The 18,241-nt window shown below is 41.5% G+C and overlaps 1 protein-coding gene across 3 annotated transcripts in view; it reads left to right on the forward strand.

Moving 5' to 3' along the window:
* LOC128875835 (neo-calmodulin-like) overlaps positions 1–18,241 on the forward strand; it is an 89,247-nt gene that overhangs the window by 22,651 nt on the left and 48,355 nt on the right. Inside the window, exon 1 of one of the 3 annotated variants that reach the window (XM_054121751.1) lies at positions 6,152–8,088. The exons of the other annotated variants lie outside the window; for them this stretch is intronic. The gene's annotated coding sequence lies outside the window, so the exon portion shown is untranslated. Of the gene's footprint in view, positions 1–6,151; positions 8,089–18,241 lie in introns of those variants that run through there. 3 annotated transcript variants of the gene reach the window in all.

The raw sequence follows: 18,241 nt of genomic DNA on the forward strand, positions 1-18,241 counted from the left end.
CAATTCGCCGATTTAGTCATCCACGCGATCGTGAACGGAATTTCTCACCGATAAATCGCTTCAAATTTACACCTAGCGATTGAATTATAAATAATGACCAATCATAGTTAGAATATTTTTCAATGTATAAACAGAACGTCACGAATAGATAGTAGTTTACCACATTCGTAATTTAATCGATAAATGATTTTGCCCATCTCTGCCAGCATGTAAACTCGATGATGCATGAAAATACTTCAGCATGTGTCGTTTATGTTGCGATTCACCAACGTTTCACTATAGTTCCACGAGAAAGCCCTTCTAGTGCGCTGCAACAGTCACCGTGAAAGCTAACATTCTATTTGTAACGTGTGTACCTTTTTCTTTTGTAGGTAAGTGACAACCTCACTCGACGATCCTGCTATCCGGTCGGTAAGTTAGCTTTTCTCATTTTAAGAAGCTTCGCTACCCCAATGGAAAGCTCTGCGCTTTCGTAGTCGGTACGACAGAACTTCACAAAAGCTCCGTCCGACCAAGAACGGTCGCGGTCGGTACATTACTCGACCCGTATTACTTGCACCGCATTTATCGCTAGGTCTCCACTAAATGCGTTGCATTTCGCTCAGCTTCGAGACATTTTTATCGACGATACGTTCACCAACCGTGCGTGATGGTAATTACAGACGGGGTACAAGGTAGACCTAACATTTGACGAGGGTTTATGTCTCGTAAATGGAAGTACCGACACCGTGAAAAATCAATTTCGTTGCCCTCTCTGCGTTCAACGTTAGAACTATCAATGGTCAAGGCATACATATTACACATACTGCTATATCTTGTACATTAAAAGGGGGAGTAGCGAAACAATTTATCAATATAATTGGTACCCCATTTCAATAATTGTCGCTAGAAATTGCACCAAAATTAATAATTGAGTGCCTTTTAAAAGAAGTTCGAAATACTTTCGTCAATTCGATTGGCTTGGTAGTTTCAAGGTTTAGATCGATTATTCTCGGAATTTTGTTCAGACATCGACCATTTTCAACCGCAATTATCACTGTTTAATTATCGTTTTTAGATTCATTAACAATTAGGTCTATCTTACACCTAGTCTGACGTACCATATCGAAGCGTGCACGTTGATTTACGATACATAGGAACTAATCAAAATAACAGTAAAAAAAGAAAAGAATTGTAGCCATATATGAGACATAAAAATCTAGGTCAGTTAATCTAACTGAAAGTATCGAAAAATTCCTACATCGACAAGTGAATTTCCAATTACCAAATAGAGATTGTCTGGTTATTCTGTACTTGATTCGTATCCAATCGACTCGACAATACTGGATTCGTTCCTTTCTCAGAAATTTTCTATGGATAATTGAACAGCCTCATCGAACTCGGCTATCGGCAGCCGCAGTTATACAAATAACTGCTACGTTGTCGACGCGAGTCAGTGATATCCTATTACACGTCGAGTCGATGAAGTATTAAAAAGAACTTCAAAAAATCGATACACCGATCGCTAGCAAAGCGTGCGAAAGCAGGGAAGCGATTCAGGTTCAGGTGTATATTCTTTTATTTCATGCGGAACTTGAACGTAATCTTTGTAGAAAGAAATGTCGAAGAATTATAGAGAATCGGTATATATTCTACAGGAATAATGCATTATAACTCTTGAATTTGTGTTACAACTGTCGCGATTAAACCGGAATTTAGATATCAATTTACAAACTTGAATATATGCAAAAGTATTACGAATGTTCCCTCGAGTAGAAGTATCGAGTTTTAATAACAAAACGACAGTTTTAATAAATATTAAGAATTTCGATCAATTTAAGGGGTAGAAGAACAGAAAAAATATCTGTGTTGAATAAAAGCAAGCAACTCGAGGCGTGCAATCTCTTAAAGCACGACCCTGTCGACGTTAAAAAGGTTTCGATGAACGGCCACGGGTCTCGCGTGCCGTGTTAGATAATGTCGCGCGACATAAATCAACGGTCGGTGATCCTTTTCCAGCTTTCTTATCGCGGAGTTACATCCAGGGACGAGTTCGCAGCTGGGATCTCGTTGGGAAAAGTACGTTTCCCAAGGAGCGCAGAGTCCGGAGAGAGCCGTTATTCCCCTCGCAGCTGGAGCGACGACGTTATTGGAAAGCTGAGCGTTCAGCATGCATAGAATTTCCGAGGGTGTCGTTCGAACGGCCAATTAGAATTCGCGTGGAATTTCTACCGTTTACTCCGCGTTGGGATTGCATACGAGTTGCACAGAGTGTTCCCCATCCGAAGATCTATAGATTTCCTCGCTTCGTCGTGCTCCGAAACTGTTAGTGGAGAATCTGCTAAGATTCGGATCTTCGATCCATACTATTTCGCCCTTTCCTATACTAGAGTGGTACCAAGCATGCATTCCAGTTACTTTTTGTACGAAACAGGATCGCGATCAGTCGAGCGGATGGATTCTGATCGTCTTCAAATAATTTTGAAACTTAAAAAAACATAGAAAAATACAATTCCTCAGTTGTCAAGGTTACACATGATAATAATTACCAATTTCTAACCTGTCAAACAAATCAATGATAGAACATAATTTCAGAGAAGTGAGAGAAAAAAAAGTAATGAATACCTGGAAAGCGACGATATTGCATCGAGAGTTTCTATATCAATTTAGGCATATTTTATGAGAGGTAGGTATAAAATAGTCGAGTGGTTCCCAGAGAGCGTTCTCAAGAGAAACTTTGATGTCGAAGTGGTGAAGTAACAATATAAAAATTCGAAGAAAACTGTGCCCTGAGAGGGAAGTTGATTACATATTCCGTGTTAGAGGTGCTTTTATAGAAGACGTTACCTACGAGCGGTCTTATACTCAGCGAGTTCCTCCTGGCTCTGACATCACGTGATTGAGAGACCGATTACCCTTGGCTCCACTTGGCGAAAATGAGGACAGGGGCCATTTTTCATCCCACCTTGTACAGGATTCGTACAGCTGCTCCATGGTGAATATTAATGTATCGATCGTCGGCTAAGAAACTGGCGCAAAAATTAATGAAAAATTTGTCCTGCGTGCTTTCACAAATACTGAGAAAGATAATGTAGGTAGAGATTAAAGCAACACTTCTCAAAGAATGTGATAACTATGTGAAATCGATAATCGTAGATAAACTTGTATGTCTCGAATGAGTTATAATTGAATAACTGTGATCATAATCGGGACAAACTTTTAATATATGAGAGTTATGAGCACTTCGCATGCTTCAATATGTTCCACAGCACTTATGTTTTGTTAAAAACGAAATCCTAAAGGCCGTTCTGGAAGCTCTTTGGAATAACCATGCTGTTTGCATCATTTCTGACACCCCGTATCTTCGTGTGGCCAAAACTGTATCACCCGTTAGTTCTGGGTAGGAGAAAGCTTTCCGAAATTTTATTTTCTTTGATAACTAGGTCGACCCGAGCTTTACAATCCATCGAAAGAGTTCGCAATATCGCCGGTATAGTGAATTTTAATACCTTTCGCGGATCGTTTGAGAAATCGTAAAAACGCCTCGACTTTCGATATCGTCCTTGATTTAAAAAAAAAATACGAAAGAGTGTGGGGTAGAATGAATTAAAAAATTAGCGATAACGTGACATCACTCCCACCGTCTGTATTTTTTTTTCTTCGAGCACGCTTATACAAACGAGCGGACGTTTAAATTGTAATAGCATTTCGCGACTAATTTATGGGAGAAGTTGTCAACGAAAGTTGCTCCGTCGGAGAGCCGCCCACGCGTTATGAAAACGTAACGAGTGCATCCTCGCGACGGTTCGTAAATGACTACTGAAACTTTAATTACAATCCCGCGATTTACATATACACGGCGAGTCGATTAGTCTCTTCGAAGCGTTCGTGATGGATTTTCGTATAATCGTTCGTTTTCGTATATTTTAGCTTTTTGTTTAAGGTCTTTGTTGTACCGTAACATAAGCGAGGCACCGAACAAAAGAAAAGGAGAAATGTTATGTGCAAAAAGGAAAGAAAGGATATGTGCAAAATATGTGTGAAATATTTTATTACAGAATATATGAAATAATATTATATATATTCTATTCAACTTGCCCATTCAGTGCAAATATTATTTTAAGATATATATTTTTTATTTTATACATTATGATTAATACGTGTCTAATAATACGATTTAACAATGTCCAAATTAAGTAATTAATTGAATTCAAACACAATTCGATAAAATTGTGAATATTTGCGAACACAGTGGAAGTTTCCATACGCGTCCAGCAGATGAAACGAACGCAACGGAAACTCTGATAAATTGTTTGACATTTAGGTGGTTTCGCCTCGTTTTTCCCGCGCCATTGTCGGGGAAAAAGGGAATCGAGAGATATTCCGTTCCGCATCGGGGAATAATGGCATTGGAAAGCTTCGCGGCTCTTGGAAGTCGTTTGTGTAATGCACGTCAAGTGAACGCGCCGGTGGCACCTGTCAATAGTTTCAAGAGGAAGTTTCACAAAAGCCTCAGCATCCCTGGAAGACAGTCAGCGCGTCCGTCGGCGCTGCCTGCTCTTCGACAGTCGATACAACGATTTTGTACACACTCTTTCCCTCTTGCCGTGACGCGCTTTGTAAACGAGCCTCGGTATCGCCAGAGGAAGCCGTTCGCCATGACATCGTTCTCGCTACTGACAAGACACTGGGCTTAGGTATCGAACAGATGTCGAAATAAGCAAGCGTTTGTATTAGCAAGATTACTCGGTGACGTTTCACGTAGCGGCGATTCAATGCGAGCAGTCGAGTACCGTTTATTTTGTGACGAAGATGAAAGGAAGGTCCACTTTTTGAAAAATCCTAAATTTAAAAACTTTGCACTCCGCAAAGTTCGACCATGAACCATCTCGTTGCAAAATGTGCTAGCAGGAATCGGATTTCATTAAATAGTCTAACTTTCAAAGCATCCTTCAAAAGAGACTTCAGAATTTTGTTTTTTAGTATATTGTAATATATGCTTATCGAATATGTTCAATTGGTATATTTTAAATAAGGTACACGTGATTGTAATTAAACATAATTTATGGCATAAACAGGCATATTTTATGATTAAACACAAAACCGCGAAGCCTCGAAACGGATAAAAATGAAAGACTACCACTTCGAGACTAATCAACACACTCCAAGCCTCTCTATCGATGTACTCAAACACTCGGGGTCTCATCGTCAGTTTTCATTTAGCAGCCGAGGGAGTTTCCACGAGCTTCTGTATCGTGTAGCTCGGTCAAAAAACGCACCACGGCGTAGCGACGTTTTAATTAGAACGAGCGTCGTTAAATGCTCGAACTCCCCTCGCGGGCTCCCTGAATTTTAAGACGCCATAATTCTCGAGAGCGTCGGATCCTTAGTCATACGCGATCCCCCCCGCCATTCCGCTTACGCGGAAGATTTACTCGAGGACGGGCCGTGTCGTTGATTAGTAACAGTAATTAAACTTGGCAAGGGCACGGGGAGAAATTATAAAGCTACAAATATCGCAACCTCGCTCCACGAAACTACCCACCGAAGCGTCCTCGAGTTTCACAGTTTCTCTTTCGTACTCGGCTTCTTCAACTTTTTAATTACTCCCGAATTTTCGGTTGATCCAGCGACGGCCGCGAAACGCGTGGAACGGGCCTCTTTAACGAATCGCATGCAACCGCAACGACCATGACTGCACGCGTGACGGGCGAGAAAGGACGCAGTGACTGTTGGTGACATGACCGATACGATAATGTATTCGATGATACGCGAGCCATTGGAGATACATGGTTTCAGGAGTAACACTGATTCGGTAGACTGCGGACGTTTGTGCAACTTCATTTTTGTACGAATATAAATTAAAGAGATAGAATTTAAATAAAAGTATCTGAAAAGAATAAACTTTGAAAACGGTCATTTGACCGATCGTGGTAGATTTAGTGTTAAAAAAGAAAAAATTAATTGTGGCTGAATTTGAAAAGAAAATACTCCAGCGTGCGTCGCGCGTTTCATCTCCAGCAACGATCAAGTATATTCCATGAAGCAGAATCGTTGAACGAAACCGCAATGGCAGTCGGTGGTTTCGACCTATCGATCGGCCCAGTCGCGGAATAGAGACACCGCTGTGCGTTTTTACGTCCATTGGATCTCGAAGGTGCTTACCCAGGGCTAGTAAGAAATTCCGCGTCGGGATTGAATTGAATCTCATCCGATTTTCGAACGTTCCGTTGCGCGACGGGACGCGGGGAACGTTTTCACGTATAGCAAGCAACTTTAATACGCGGGCAAATTTCAATTTCCACTTTGTCGTTTATAATATCGTCTATCATAAAAGATACAAGAATTGGGAAATGCGTTGCATTAAAATGCCGGGTACAATTAACAAAAGTATAAAATTCATATATTTAATTCATAATATTTCTTATGAAATAAGTTTCGAATAAAATAATGTCTGATTTTGACGTAATATAATTCCCATGTCTGTTATGTTTATAAGCACAGCATTTAAGATACTCCGTGTTAATTCTGAAGAGGTAATATAAAAAAAAAAAATTGAACGTATGTTATATTACGTTCTTGGAGAGTGAAAAAACGATCTTGAAGCCCAATAGGAAATAAAATTAGATATTGTTTAATAATTTTAAATGAAATTCACAATTTGTATTTCAACTGAAACAACAGGATTTTCGTCGTTATTTGTAACTGTAAGTATACTGAAATTAATGCCGAGGTTCCCAGCAGTAATTTCAGCAGAGCATGAATTCCACTAGTGATACTGCATAACATCCATCTTCTAAGTACAAACAACAAGGAATAAGGCTCGAACCGCGTTGACTTTAAGAACGAAATCGCACTCAGCAAACAGAATTCATCCAACTCTCGAACTGTTACGTACAAACACTCATTCAGTCAAAGTAAACACGCCTTGCCAGGGGCAAAGGTATTCAAACACACGGACACTCTGCATAGGAAGGCTGTATATTCAATTTGTTAAGATTCGTTACTTTATACGTATTTGTTAACGCGTTGACCGTGATGGTGGTCACTGGTGTCTGACGCCTCGAACTGACAACATTTCTATGTATATTTTCGATGTTGTTCCGGATTAGAATTCTCGATACACTGTCAGATAATTATGTGACTTATGCTTATTACAAATTTTAATGTCTTACTAGATCACGTTCACGGAGTGAATTTAAAAAACATTCTAATATAGTTAATCTCTTTTAGTTATTTAATCTACAGAATTCCATAGCATACGATTATTCGATTAATTATTAAAAATTCATATAATTTAAACCCCGATAAAACGCGAGTTACAAATGAATCCCTTAGAAATAAAACTTGACGATATTCTAAGATTAAATAAGATTTCAAAGATCGAGTATATACAAAAAAAAAAAAAGTTGAACTCAAAAGAAATGAAACACGACTCGCTGCATTAGTTGTACTTGAAAAGTAAAAGACGTAGGCCCTGTTTGAAATACGCCCAGGATACAATTAAGCAATTATCGGTGGGCTCGCAGACGTCAAGGGAAAGTTTGCAACTTAATCCTAGAACGCTGTAACCTAATTTCTCCTAATTTCGGGGGTGGTTGTTGGAGGAGAGGGGTATGGGCGACTAAACCGTGCGCCGTTACACGCTCGAAATTGTTTCAACAATCCGCCGGAACACGGAGTTTCTATTTTCTCTCTAAAATACCTCGGCAACACCCCTGTGCGCGAGGTCGCGGGGACGTCAAGAGACAAAAAGCGCGACACACAGGGGACGAATTGTCTCCGACACTTTGGTCAGCAGCCCGGAAGCACGGCTGGTGGTACCGTGGCAGCGTGTAACCCGAAGGAAAAGACATTCACCCTGAGGATGGCGAACGTAAACTCAGGGGATGCACGTTAGAGCACATTGGTCGTTGGTTCGTTGGGTCGGCCGACACGGATGATGCTCTCTCGGGGGTCGGGACAAGCTCCGGAGAAGCTCTGATCGTGGCGGGTCGTGCGGGGCTCCGAGCCTGCGCGCTATCCTGGAAATTCGCGGAGTCGGTGCGCGGGGGGCGCGTGGCGGCACCGGGGGTGTCAGTCACGGCCCATCTGCCCACCATCGAGCACGTAAGTCCGCCAGCGGTTACTCTTTTTCGCCCTCTGTGAGACCACTTCCATTGCAAACTCCTTTTCATCACTTACAGCCTCTTACCCCTTTTATCCATTCCAGCGTCCAGCCTTCCTTCGTCCTGAAACTTGTCATCCCTTTCTCGTCAACTACCGTCTCTTTCAAACTCTGTCAGAATCATCTCCATCCTCCGCCAACGTTCCCCACTTCTTCGTCACAACTCTCCGATAGATAGTCTCTATTTTTCTTCGCTTGTTTTGGCCGACGTCAACGTCGAGGAAATTTCGGAGGTGCGTGAACACACGACGGACGCTCGCGACACCGGGGCACGATCCACCCCGCCGGCAGTTTCAGTGATCACGTCGAAAATGGCGGGTTTACCGACGATTTCGACGAATCGCCCCCCTCGAGCATTACCAAGGGGGTTAATTATTTCCAAGTGCCGGGGTTTCGTTTTGTGCTGTTTCGCCGCCGCTAAGTGGAGAGCCGTTCTCTCGTCGGGACTAATCGACGTTCCAGTGACCGAGAACGTCGTCGGAAGGTGCACTCTCTCGCTTTTCTTTCGACAGGAAATGGATTTCCTCCGTATTTTTCACGACTGTGAGCTCCGTCGAAAAAGCTTCGGCCATCGTCTCCACGGGAAATCGTTTCCACGGACCGTGTCCCCCGCTGGGTATCGTACCCCGACGAATCGTTCACTCGTACCACTCGTTTTTCCATTTGGTCGCGCTCCTCCGGCCAGTCTCGCTGGACCCTCGCGAGATTTTCGATGGCTGCGTGTACCCAGTAAAGTTTTATTGGCAGCTTTTCGGTGGTCGATAACGACGAAATTAGCCCTTCAACGGCCACGCGATTTTTATTTTCTTCGTGACACATGCGATCTGGGGTTCGCGACGGATCTCCAAACTCTCGTACGTCGAGATGCCTTTTGGTAGATATTAACGCATTGCCGAGCGATTTGGGAGATGTTTGCGCCACGCTGCGTTGTAGAACATGTCTGGAAACGTACACAATAAGAGTGTTTATATTACAAGTTTATATTGCAAGTGGCTCGAAATGAAAGATAATATTGACAGGTAGTAGATTAAGAGGTAAACGTTTGAGATCATTGTCTTTGGTAGGGTTCTCTATTTTTATTTAAGAGGAACATTTATTTATTAATTATTTTTCTTAATAAAATAAAGTTTTAGGTAAACGTTTCACATCACGAATTATTTCACGAGGAGAACTCATTCGTAAAAGCATTTATAGAGTCATTCCAGAAGTAATGATAATGTAAAATGTTAAGTAAGTTCAGTAAAAATGCCATACCGATAGTCTTCATATTGCAAATTGAATTTGCAAGAAAGATTAAATTACAATTTAATCTAGCCATGTGATTGTGTAACGTTCGCGAAAAGTATGCGGTTGGCAATGTGTTAATAATATTAATATTATTGTAATATTAATGTGTATCTACACCGTTTATTTGATATAATAACATTGCGATAGCTTAAAATAAATAATTCAATACTTGTTGGACAGAAAAATCTTGAAAATCTTTGCGAACGAATAACTAGAAACACGACTATCCACTTAACTCCTCTGAAAAAAAGAATTCACAATACTGTTCCCTCAAACCGGCATGCAACGTATTTAATATTTATAGCTCCACGTGGAATCTTTAACCAACCTCAGGGCTGAATTATTTAACATCATTTGAATCAAGATAACTTGCAAATATGAAACTGTTACCGTGAAGGTACAAATCTGTAATTGCATAAAATTACAGAAGAATTTATACAGTCGTCAAATTAGCTGGTTGGAATGCGAATTATGTTTAAATTCGGTATTGCTTCTGTTACTAATAATTTCTATCTATTCTCTTGTTACAATTCAATTCTTATTTAAAAATCGTGGACCGCATACATTCTCACGAAAGGGCACGTGTATGCGCGAACGGAAAATCGTATTTTTCATTACATTAATATTTCGTCATTCTGGTACTGGAGTATTTTCTATATAAGAGGAAGCTGGTTCCATGAACACATCGTTTTCAACAGATATTTCCACGTATCGGTGCGGCTTCCAGGGATAATGCTCGAGGGGCACTGAATAACTAAAAGTCTCTGAAACGCAACTGGGGCGTTTTACGTTTAATTCTCGCGATAACAAATCCGTTGCTGTTGCATACGCAACGAAGAAGGGAAGAGGATACTTTACACCCATCTCTGAAAAATCTACGATATGTAACGATACCGTCGCAACAATTTTACGTTTGTTGGAATTTTCGAGCGCTTATAATAGCAGGATTTCTTGGAATAACGGTACGATTGACATAAAGTACAACTGCGTCGGTGGTGCGTGGGTTAACGCGTGTTACGTGCGCGGCGGGTTCAATTTTCATGCGCATATTTTCATAAGGAATTAATGAACCTCGGGAACGTTCTCTGAAAAAAAATACCCCTTAATTACGGAGCCATTAATCACTCCTCGCAATAACAAACACGCTCCGTTAGAGGAGCGCAATTAGTCATCGAGTCGGTATTCCCTTTTTCCGCGTCGAGCACGGCTCAAATTAATTTTTCAGGCTTAAACGAGGCAGCGAGCCTCGTGGAGGCCGAACTCTCCGAAATTTCCAGGCGCTTTCTCGCCAACACACGACGTACGTCGGTCAGTGAAATATTCATATTGCACGTACGCGCGGCGATTCACGGAAGGTCAAGTCGATCTTTCGTGTAAGGTGAAAATGGCCACGTGCGTCCCAATCTAGGATGAACAAGGACACGTGCTTGGTGTCTCGATCTGGCCAAGGGAATCCTCTGATCGTTCGGTGTTAATGAATTTTGATGACAAAAAATTTTACGTGCAATGCAAATTTTTACAGAATGTTAGGAACCAGTGGTGCGACTACACAAGGAGCGATTCTTTGTGCAACTGTAACGTGGAAACGTGGAACAAAATTTTGTGGGCACCAAAGTGAAAATTAGGGAAATTATACAGTGTGAAATATCGTTTCGGTAGATGGTAATTAATATTTACTTTTTTCTAGTTGAGAGAACTCCATCTTGATATTTTCAAAAAGTCGAGAATTTTGTTCTTCATGAAATGATAGCTCGTATTCTTGAATCTATTGTGATAAAAGTAATAAGAAACATAAGCCCGATAAACATTTTAAGGCTCATTGAAAAGCTCTAAAACTGTTATTCCGTATAGTGCGCAATTTTTAATGGTGAAAGATACGACGGATTATTCCCTGAATGCGATAAAACTTTCTTAATTAATACTGATCCTCGCAGACAGAGAAGAAGAAAAGAGAAAGTACACCGCGAGACTTCCCTTGGCCTGAGACTAATTTTGTACAACCGATAAGGAAAAAGAAGAAACGAGGGTGCTCGAGCATCGCAATGACCGATTTTTTTAAGTGTTCGTCAGGCTTCCAGCGCGATTTAATTAAACCGATACGATCGATCATGGAAACTAACGTAGCCTTTAACGGAAACGATCGAACTGTCTGATTCTGGCAGACTAAAAGCTTGGACTGTTTAAACCGACTTGAGCTGAAACATTCCACGCATTCACCGTTTTACTGGAGCTTAGACGATCGATTCATTTGCCCAGCAGTCCCATATGAAACCGTCGGTATGCTCGAGTCGAGTATTTCTTTGTTAATGCTGATTTGTTGCCAGTGGAACCCATGATTAGGATTCCGTAGACATATAGTTGTAATAGGAGGAACTAAAGCTGAAGAAATATGAAATTTAAAATTTATATGGGGTGGTATGTTGCCTTTGAATTGAAATTTACAATTAACCCACGATAGTTCAATCTATTTATGTATAATAAATTTTAACTCGATAAATTTACACTCGACATATTTAAACTCATTGAGGTCGATAAATTATCAAGCTTGAACAAAAAAATTTATCCCGCACTTTCATCTTGCTCTTCCGTAAGAAATTACCTTCTGGTCGATTTAACCACTATTGCTGGAACGTCCAGTATAATCCTTCAGGTTGGGCACGGGCTGTTGTACGACCATCGACGCTGAAAAGGACGCTCGGCGCCAAGCACACGCCAGTCCATTTGCTAGGAATGCATCGCGATATAACGCGGCCCATTCGCGACAGGCGTAATCAAGGGAATACAGACGTCCCTGCACGGACACGATAAACCGCGAGTGGACGAGATTGATACGGTATCTGCATCCACCTTCCCCGCCGATGGCTATGGTATTCGCAATAACGTTTACCGCCCGGTCATTCAACCCTTTCGCAGCTGATGGGACCCATATCTACGTCTCAGTAATTGCTTCAGTACCGAATTTTACATTTAAATAAGTTTCTTCCGTCTTATGTCGTCAATTAACCCTTTAACGAGTCGCAATCGTCCGTTATGCTTCCGGTTATCTTTATTATTGCGTTTAAGATATTACATGTGTCTTGATTTCTTTCGTCGTTGTTCCATTGTGAATATACCCGTGCTTTGTGGAATATCGTACAATAAATGAATTTAAATACTTCGGAAGTAAGTACTCGAAACAAGCAAAGTTACTTGTGCAGAGTTCCCTATAAGAATGCAATAATTGCCAAAAAATATTCCATTAAGGACCAAACAGAAAGCCGCTGTGAACGGGTTAACGTTCCACGTCTGTTGAATTTTTTTCCTTTGCACCATTCTACTTCGCGAAGCTTTTGTGTTCTCGGTCGAGTTCGCGGTTTTGAATTTCAGAACCGCGCGAATGGATTTATGGTTGCGGTCACCTCGTTAGTAGCTCTTGTTGTTGATTAAAAGAAGGCAACGTAGGTCTACTTTTTGCTCGGTGTTTCTAATAGTAAAGAGGGACACGATTATTCTATAAAGTTCTAGAAATTAGCTATTCATTATTTCTCGTTTCCAATCGACCTTTCATCGAGGAATTGTTTCCCTTTGTGGAAGGGAAGGGACGACGTCGAGATACATCGGCGACATCGCAAATTCGAAATGTTCATAATAATTATTGTAGTATCGCGTCCTTCATACCCGAGAATAAGGTGTCAAACAAGAACACCAGTCGTAGGGTATGGGATTGGTCGTGTAGAAAAACCGATCAACTGTGGATCCGAGGATCGTGGATTCGAATCTCCGTGCCTTATTTTTCGTCAAGACTCTTACAATATGAAATTCTATGACCAGGGAATTACGTTCTCATATATCGAGTAATCAATAGCACCAGATTAGGGAAGCCCCTAAAGTCGCGAAATGACATCAGGTATTAGCTTATCTTATCGCATACCATTTGCATCAACGTCTTCGCGAAGACTTCACGCACGGACGACGATGGCAATTATCGCGTAGGTGTTTCAATTTCCTAGGGAACGCTCCTCCGGTATCAACGGGGTCGCTAATCAGACCTGTTGCCCGGTCCGTAAAATTATAGCAATTAATACGAGTATTGCGTGTCGAAGGTTGTTAGGATACGCGTGCACAAAACAATTTTCCTTAATTTAGCGATTATGCTTGTTACCGGGTTCCTACCTTCGTCAAGATTGCTTGCTTTTTCTAAATGATTTTCCTAGAACGATTTCACCGACGAGAACAAATTATAGAGAGGTTTATATGTTCAAATACAAGGAAGACGTAAGAAATTTGTCTAAATTTGTATTCAAATTATATAAAATCTATCCAGAGTAATCATTCCAGAGTCGAATATAAAGCGCAAACGTTGGTAGTAAATTCCTGACGCGAGTTCTTATTAAACATATTATTACGCTTAGGCATTTGTTTATATATCACCGTGATTCGTACGAGTCTGAAAAACGACGCCGCCGAATGAAATCCTGACGGCGTATATTTACGTAAGGTTATTATGTCGACGTTGCGCGACAAATTCGCGCAGAAATATTCAAGGTATGGCACGCTAGGACGGCTCATTTGACAAACGTCGATGATATTTCGTTGAACCGGTCTCGAAAACGCTGCCCACCCACGCCATCACGAGACATGGTTCTCCAGAGCTTGGAGAACTTCCTGCTCTAGAAAGGGATGGGGTAGCGATATAGTCGTAAAACAGGTTGCGAAGAACGAGATTGAATTTTCGCTACGACTATTTCACTGCAAGAACGGGACGACTCGTCGACCTAGGGACAGTCTTGATTCGACGATTTCTGAGATGATGTCGGGATTTTCTCGTGATACCCTCTGCAACGTTGGAGATTTTCGATAGAGTTATTCATTGTCAAACTACACTTTTGGATTTGTTGAGGACAAACGAGCGGCCTTGTCGCATCATATCGACGTTCGAGGCAATTTCGAGTCTCTATCGGCCGCGGAACCGGCGCTGGCTGGCTTTAAATAGTCTCGATCTACTCCAGCGATAACCAACGACAATCGTGCCTCCTCGCGATGCATCTCCCTGTCGTTTTCCCCTTCGTTTCCTGCTTGGCTTTCCGTTCGATGTCTGCGCCATCTTTGCCGGACTCGGTTCGACCGCTTTCGCGGCGATTCTTCCGTTTCCGCGTCGCGCGGAAGTGCTCGCGGCCGTTTGGTCACGCAAACGGGTGACCAGAAGTTCAGTCGAATCGGAATCGATGGCACAACCTTGCCAGCTGACGCTTTAGAGAAAAGATGAACGGTTCAAAGAGTATCTACTATATTTATAAGACCACGCACTTTTTATAAGTGCAATGATGTATCTGCGATCGATAGTTGCATTACATTTTTTTTTAATGGAAATCCATATTTTGTATCCATAGATTAAATACTTTTGTCACTCGACATAAAAAACAGTATTAGCATAAAGTGGTTAAAATAATTATCTGTAACAAAGATGCTCAAATACTTTGGTTTTCCGAGCTAACGAGTTTCAATCAAACTTTTATACTCTCGAAATCAGATAAAAAGCTTTTCACAAAACCAAATACTCTCAAACCGGTATTCGCAAAACGCTATAACAATGTTTACATACATTTAATGCGTACGCGATACAAGTTCGAGATCGAACAACTACTACGAATGTTATCGTATACTTTCACGAACCAGGAAAATGAAACCTGTATAAATGGAAATAAGGTAAAAATAGAGAAATTAGCAATTTGGCCGGCTTTTTCCGAGCGTCGTGGAGTCTTTTGAATTTCAAAGCGTCGTTCCGCCCCACACCGACGGTCCGACGCGTTCTAGAGTCGATCAACTTTTCCCCGAGTAACTGTTTTCATGTTGCGACCCTTTCCATTGTGTTCCAGTCGATTACAGGGTTTCTTTCTCTAACAAGAATGACCATACAGTTCCACTTGGCCGTCGTTCAACTACCTCTTCTTCGACAGGGGATTCCTCCTGGGAAGGGAGCCTCGCGCTGCCGCGGAGGTGCGCCCGTTTCTTTCCTTAACCGTCGTAATTATTTCAAGCACCTTCCTACGAGTCTCTCGCGGCGCCTCTTGTCGTAAATTCTCCGATCGGGGAAAGCCCTTCGCGATCATTACTTTCGCGACAATTCCACGGAGATTCCTGAAACAGTCGAACGAATAAATCCGGATGCTCGTTATCGCAATTAATCCGGAACGGCCCTGTTCGGGGGATGTAATCTGTTGCTCGTCGGCACTTGAGGGTTCTTTCAGCTTTTGACGAGCGGGCAAAGCGACGGAGGGTGTGGGAAACGCGTTCGAGCGTTCACGGATAAATAGTCAATGACGGAAACGTTTCGCGGCGTGGCCTGCCCTCCCGCAGTTCGATATTGCAAGTAGGACGTGAACCTGGATGGCTAGCGTGCGCACGCGTACGCACGCGCTCGCACACCTACACGTGCGTGCACATGGCGAATTTTAGGTTTAAACCGATTATAGTGAATCATTAAAAGAAAACTGACGGTTCGTTCTTAATGTTTGATTTTGGTAGATGTTTGTAAGTGATTTCAAACTTTTGTTTGGTAGTTTATTATACATCGTCTTTTGAGACGCATAAGGTAGGAGCACCAATAGTCCCTGCACTCGTTATTTCATTTTTGCTTGATTTATTTTAAATAATTTAAAAATTACATCAAAATAACATGTCTCATATCGTTATTATACAGATTCATCTTAACATTTTCTTCATAAATACTCGTTATAATCAGTGTGAACTATCGGTGCTTCTATCTTATACAGGACAAAAGACGATGTATAACAAACTACCAAACAAAAATTTTAAATCACTTACTAACATTTACCAGAATCAAACGTTAAGAATGAATTGTCAGTCTCATACGCGAACCTTGATCATTTTTCTCTCCTGTCCATAGACGAAGATGAATTAATGCTTCATGGTGTACATTGTAATGTGCACGGGGTCTGAACGGTTTAAATCGTTCAAGAGCCGTATGTCGCGCATCCCTGGACTCAAATCGCTCGGATCGCGGGATTCCAGTCAGTCGACAGCGGCGCGACACGTCGAAGACGTTGCCCTAAATTCGAGCTGTCACTCTTCTGGCCCGAATGTGCCGCTCCTTAATAACGAGCGGTTCCTCTGGTTCTGCTCGAATGAAAATTGAAAACCTATCGGCCCAACGACGGGAACGCTCCCAAAGTGTCGCGACTGGGGAACTTTGGTAGATGCGAACGCTCGACTTCGGTTTCGATTCGACTCCGACAATTTCAAACAAATTTCCTAGGCGTTTTAGAATATTTAGAATTTACATTCTTTCTTTACTTTTCGACGTTGCAGCGTTTACGTAACCGGAATTAATTTTTATTTGATTGAGATACGAGTGATGAATATGAAATTAATTACGGAGATTGAAAGTTATTTTTTAATTTATTTGCTCGATCAATGGTTTTTAAACTAAACGAGAAGGAAGTTTATTGATTACACGAGCAGGCAATTGCTTGAGGAATCATGATAAAAGTAATTAATTAGTCAGTTATTGAAGCATTCCAGAGAGGTATTTCATTTACTGAACGTTCCGAGCCAACCTCAAGGACTTCTTCGGAATGAAACTAACAAATAAGGAGGAAAATCGTTGTATAATTTTTCAACAGACTCCTACTTAAAAGAAAATTTTATCAGGACGAGGATTTTTATGATTTTTCATTTTCTATTTTAATTTAATTCTATACATATTCCTTCACTTCGTCGTCCTTATTTTTAAAGGAAACTACCTATAGGCGAGAATGTTTCATATACGACGCAGACGAAATATCGTATAACATCACTTGCATTCGTTTACATCGAAACAAGACTACTTAATATTCTCTGAAAGTATTTATACATACTCATACGATAGCTCGTACTATAGTTTCGTGGCGCGTATTTTGTACACTTGTTTCAAGATTTTCATTTAACCTGATAAACGAGGAACACTGTTCCATCGAGAGATGAAGCAGGTACAGTCGGAGCTCAGCTGACCGTGTAATTCATTTCAATGTCCCCTTTGTTCCCGAATTTTCGAGTAAAACGGCGCCCTTTTTTGTTTCAAAGGTGCTGGCTTAACGTTCAGTAGAATATGAACGGGTACCACTTGACGGTTTAGCCGGTTAATTGCTTCGTACTGCAAACGGGAGGGCTGCTCTGGGTTGTTTGAATGGCTGTTAAACGTAGTTTTGATAGCGCGCCAGTTCGCGAACCGCTTCGTTAACAGAGATCTTGAATAGATCATGAAACGCGTTATGTCGTCTTCCTCTGCAAATAGAATCGTTCGGAACCAACCCGAAGCCACGGCCAGTAAGAAATATCGCTCGAAGAGGTTTATTGTCAATGGCAACAGGTGTAGACTGTATCCCAGGGATGTTACCTCTAAGTAACGTCGGTAGTTTCTGGACAAAACCACTTTTCACCCCTCGATGACGTTCAGTGCTCTAGTTAGAAGTAGGTTGACTGTGCTGCTCGTATAATATAATTTTCAATTTAATTACATCCGTCTACTTCGGTAAATTAACTGTACACGAATAATGGTTTTTCACATAATTCCAAATAATGGGATATAATAACTCCATACAATACTGTAGGAGTCTCCACGAAAAATAAGGCACGAAGATTCGAACCCACGATCCGAGGATCCACAGTCGACCGTTTGCCTACGCGACCAATCCCGTACCCTACGTTTCGTGTTTTTATTTGACTCCTTATTGTTGGGTATGGGAGGCGCGGATACTACACTCGGCTATCCTGAATTGATATTCATTCGCCCTCGAATGTCCGTTTTCTCGGGTTTCGCGTCTCAACAAC

The sequence above is a fragment of the Hylaeus volcanicus genome, chromosome 4 (genome assembly GCF_026283585.1).
Source record: "Hylaeus volcanicus isolate JK05 chromosome 4, UHH_iyHylVolc1.0_haploid, whole genome shotgun sequence".
Classification (NCBI taxonomy): Eukaryota; Metazoa; Arthropoda; class Insecta; order Hymenoptera; family Colletidae; genus Hylaeus; species Hylaeus volcanicus.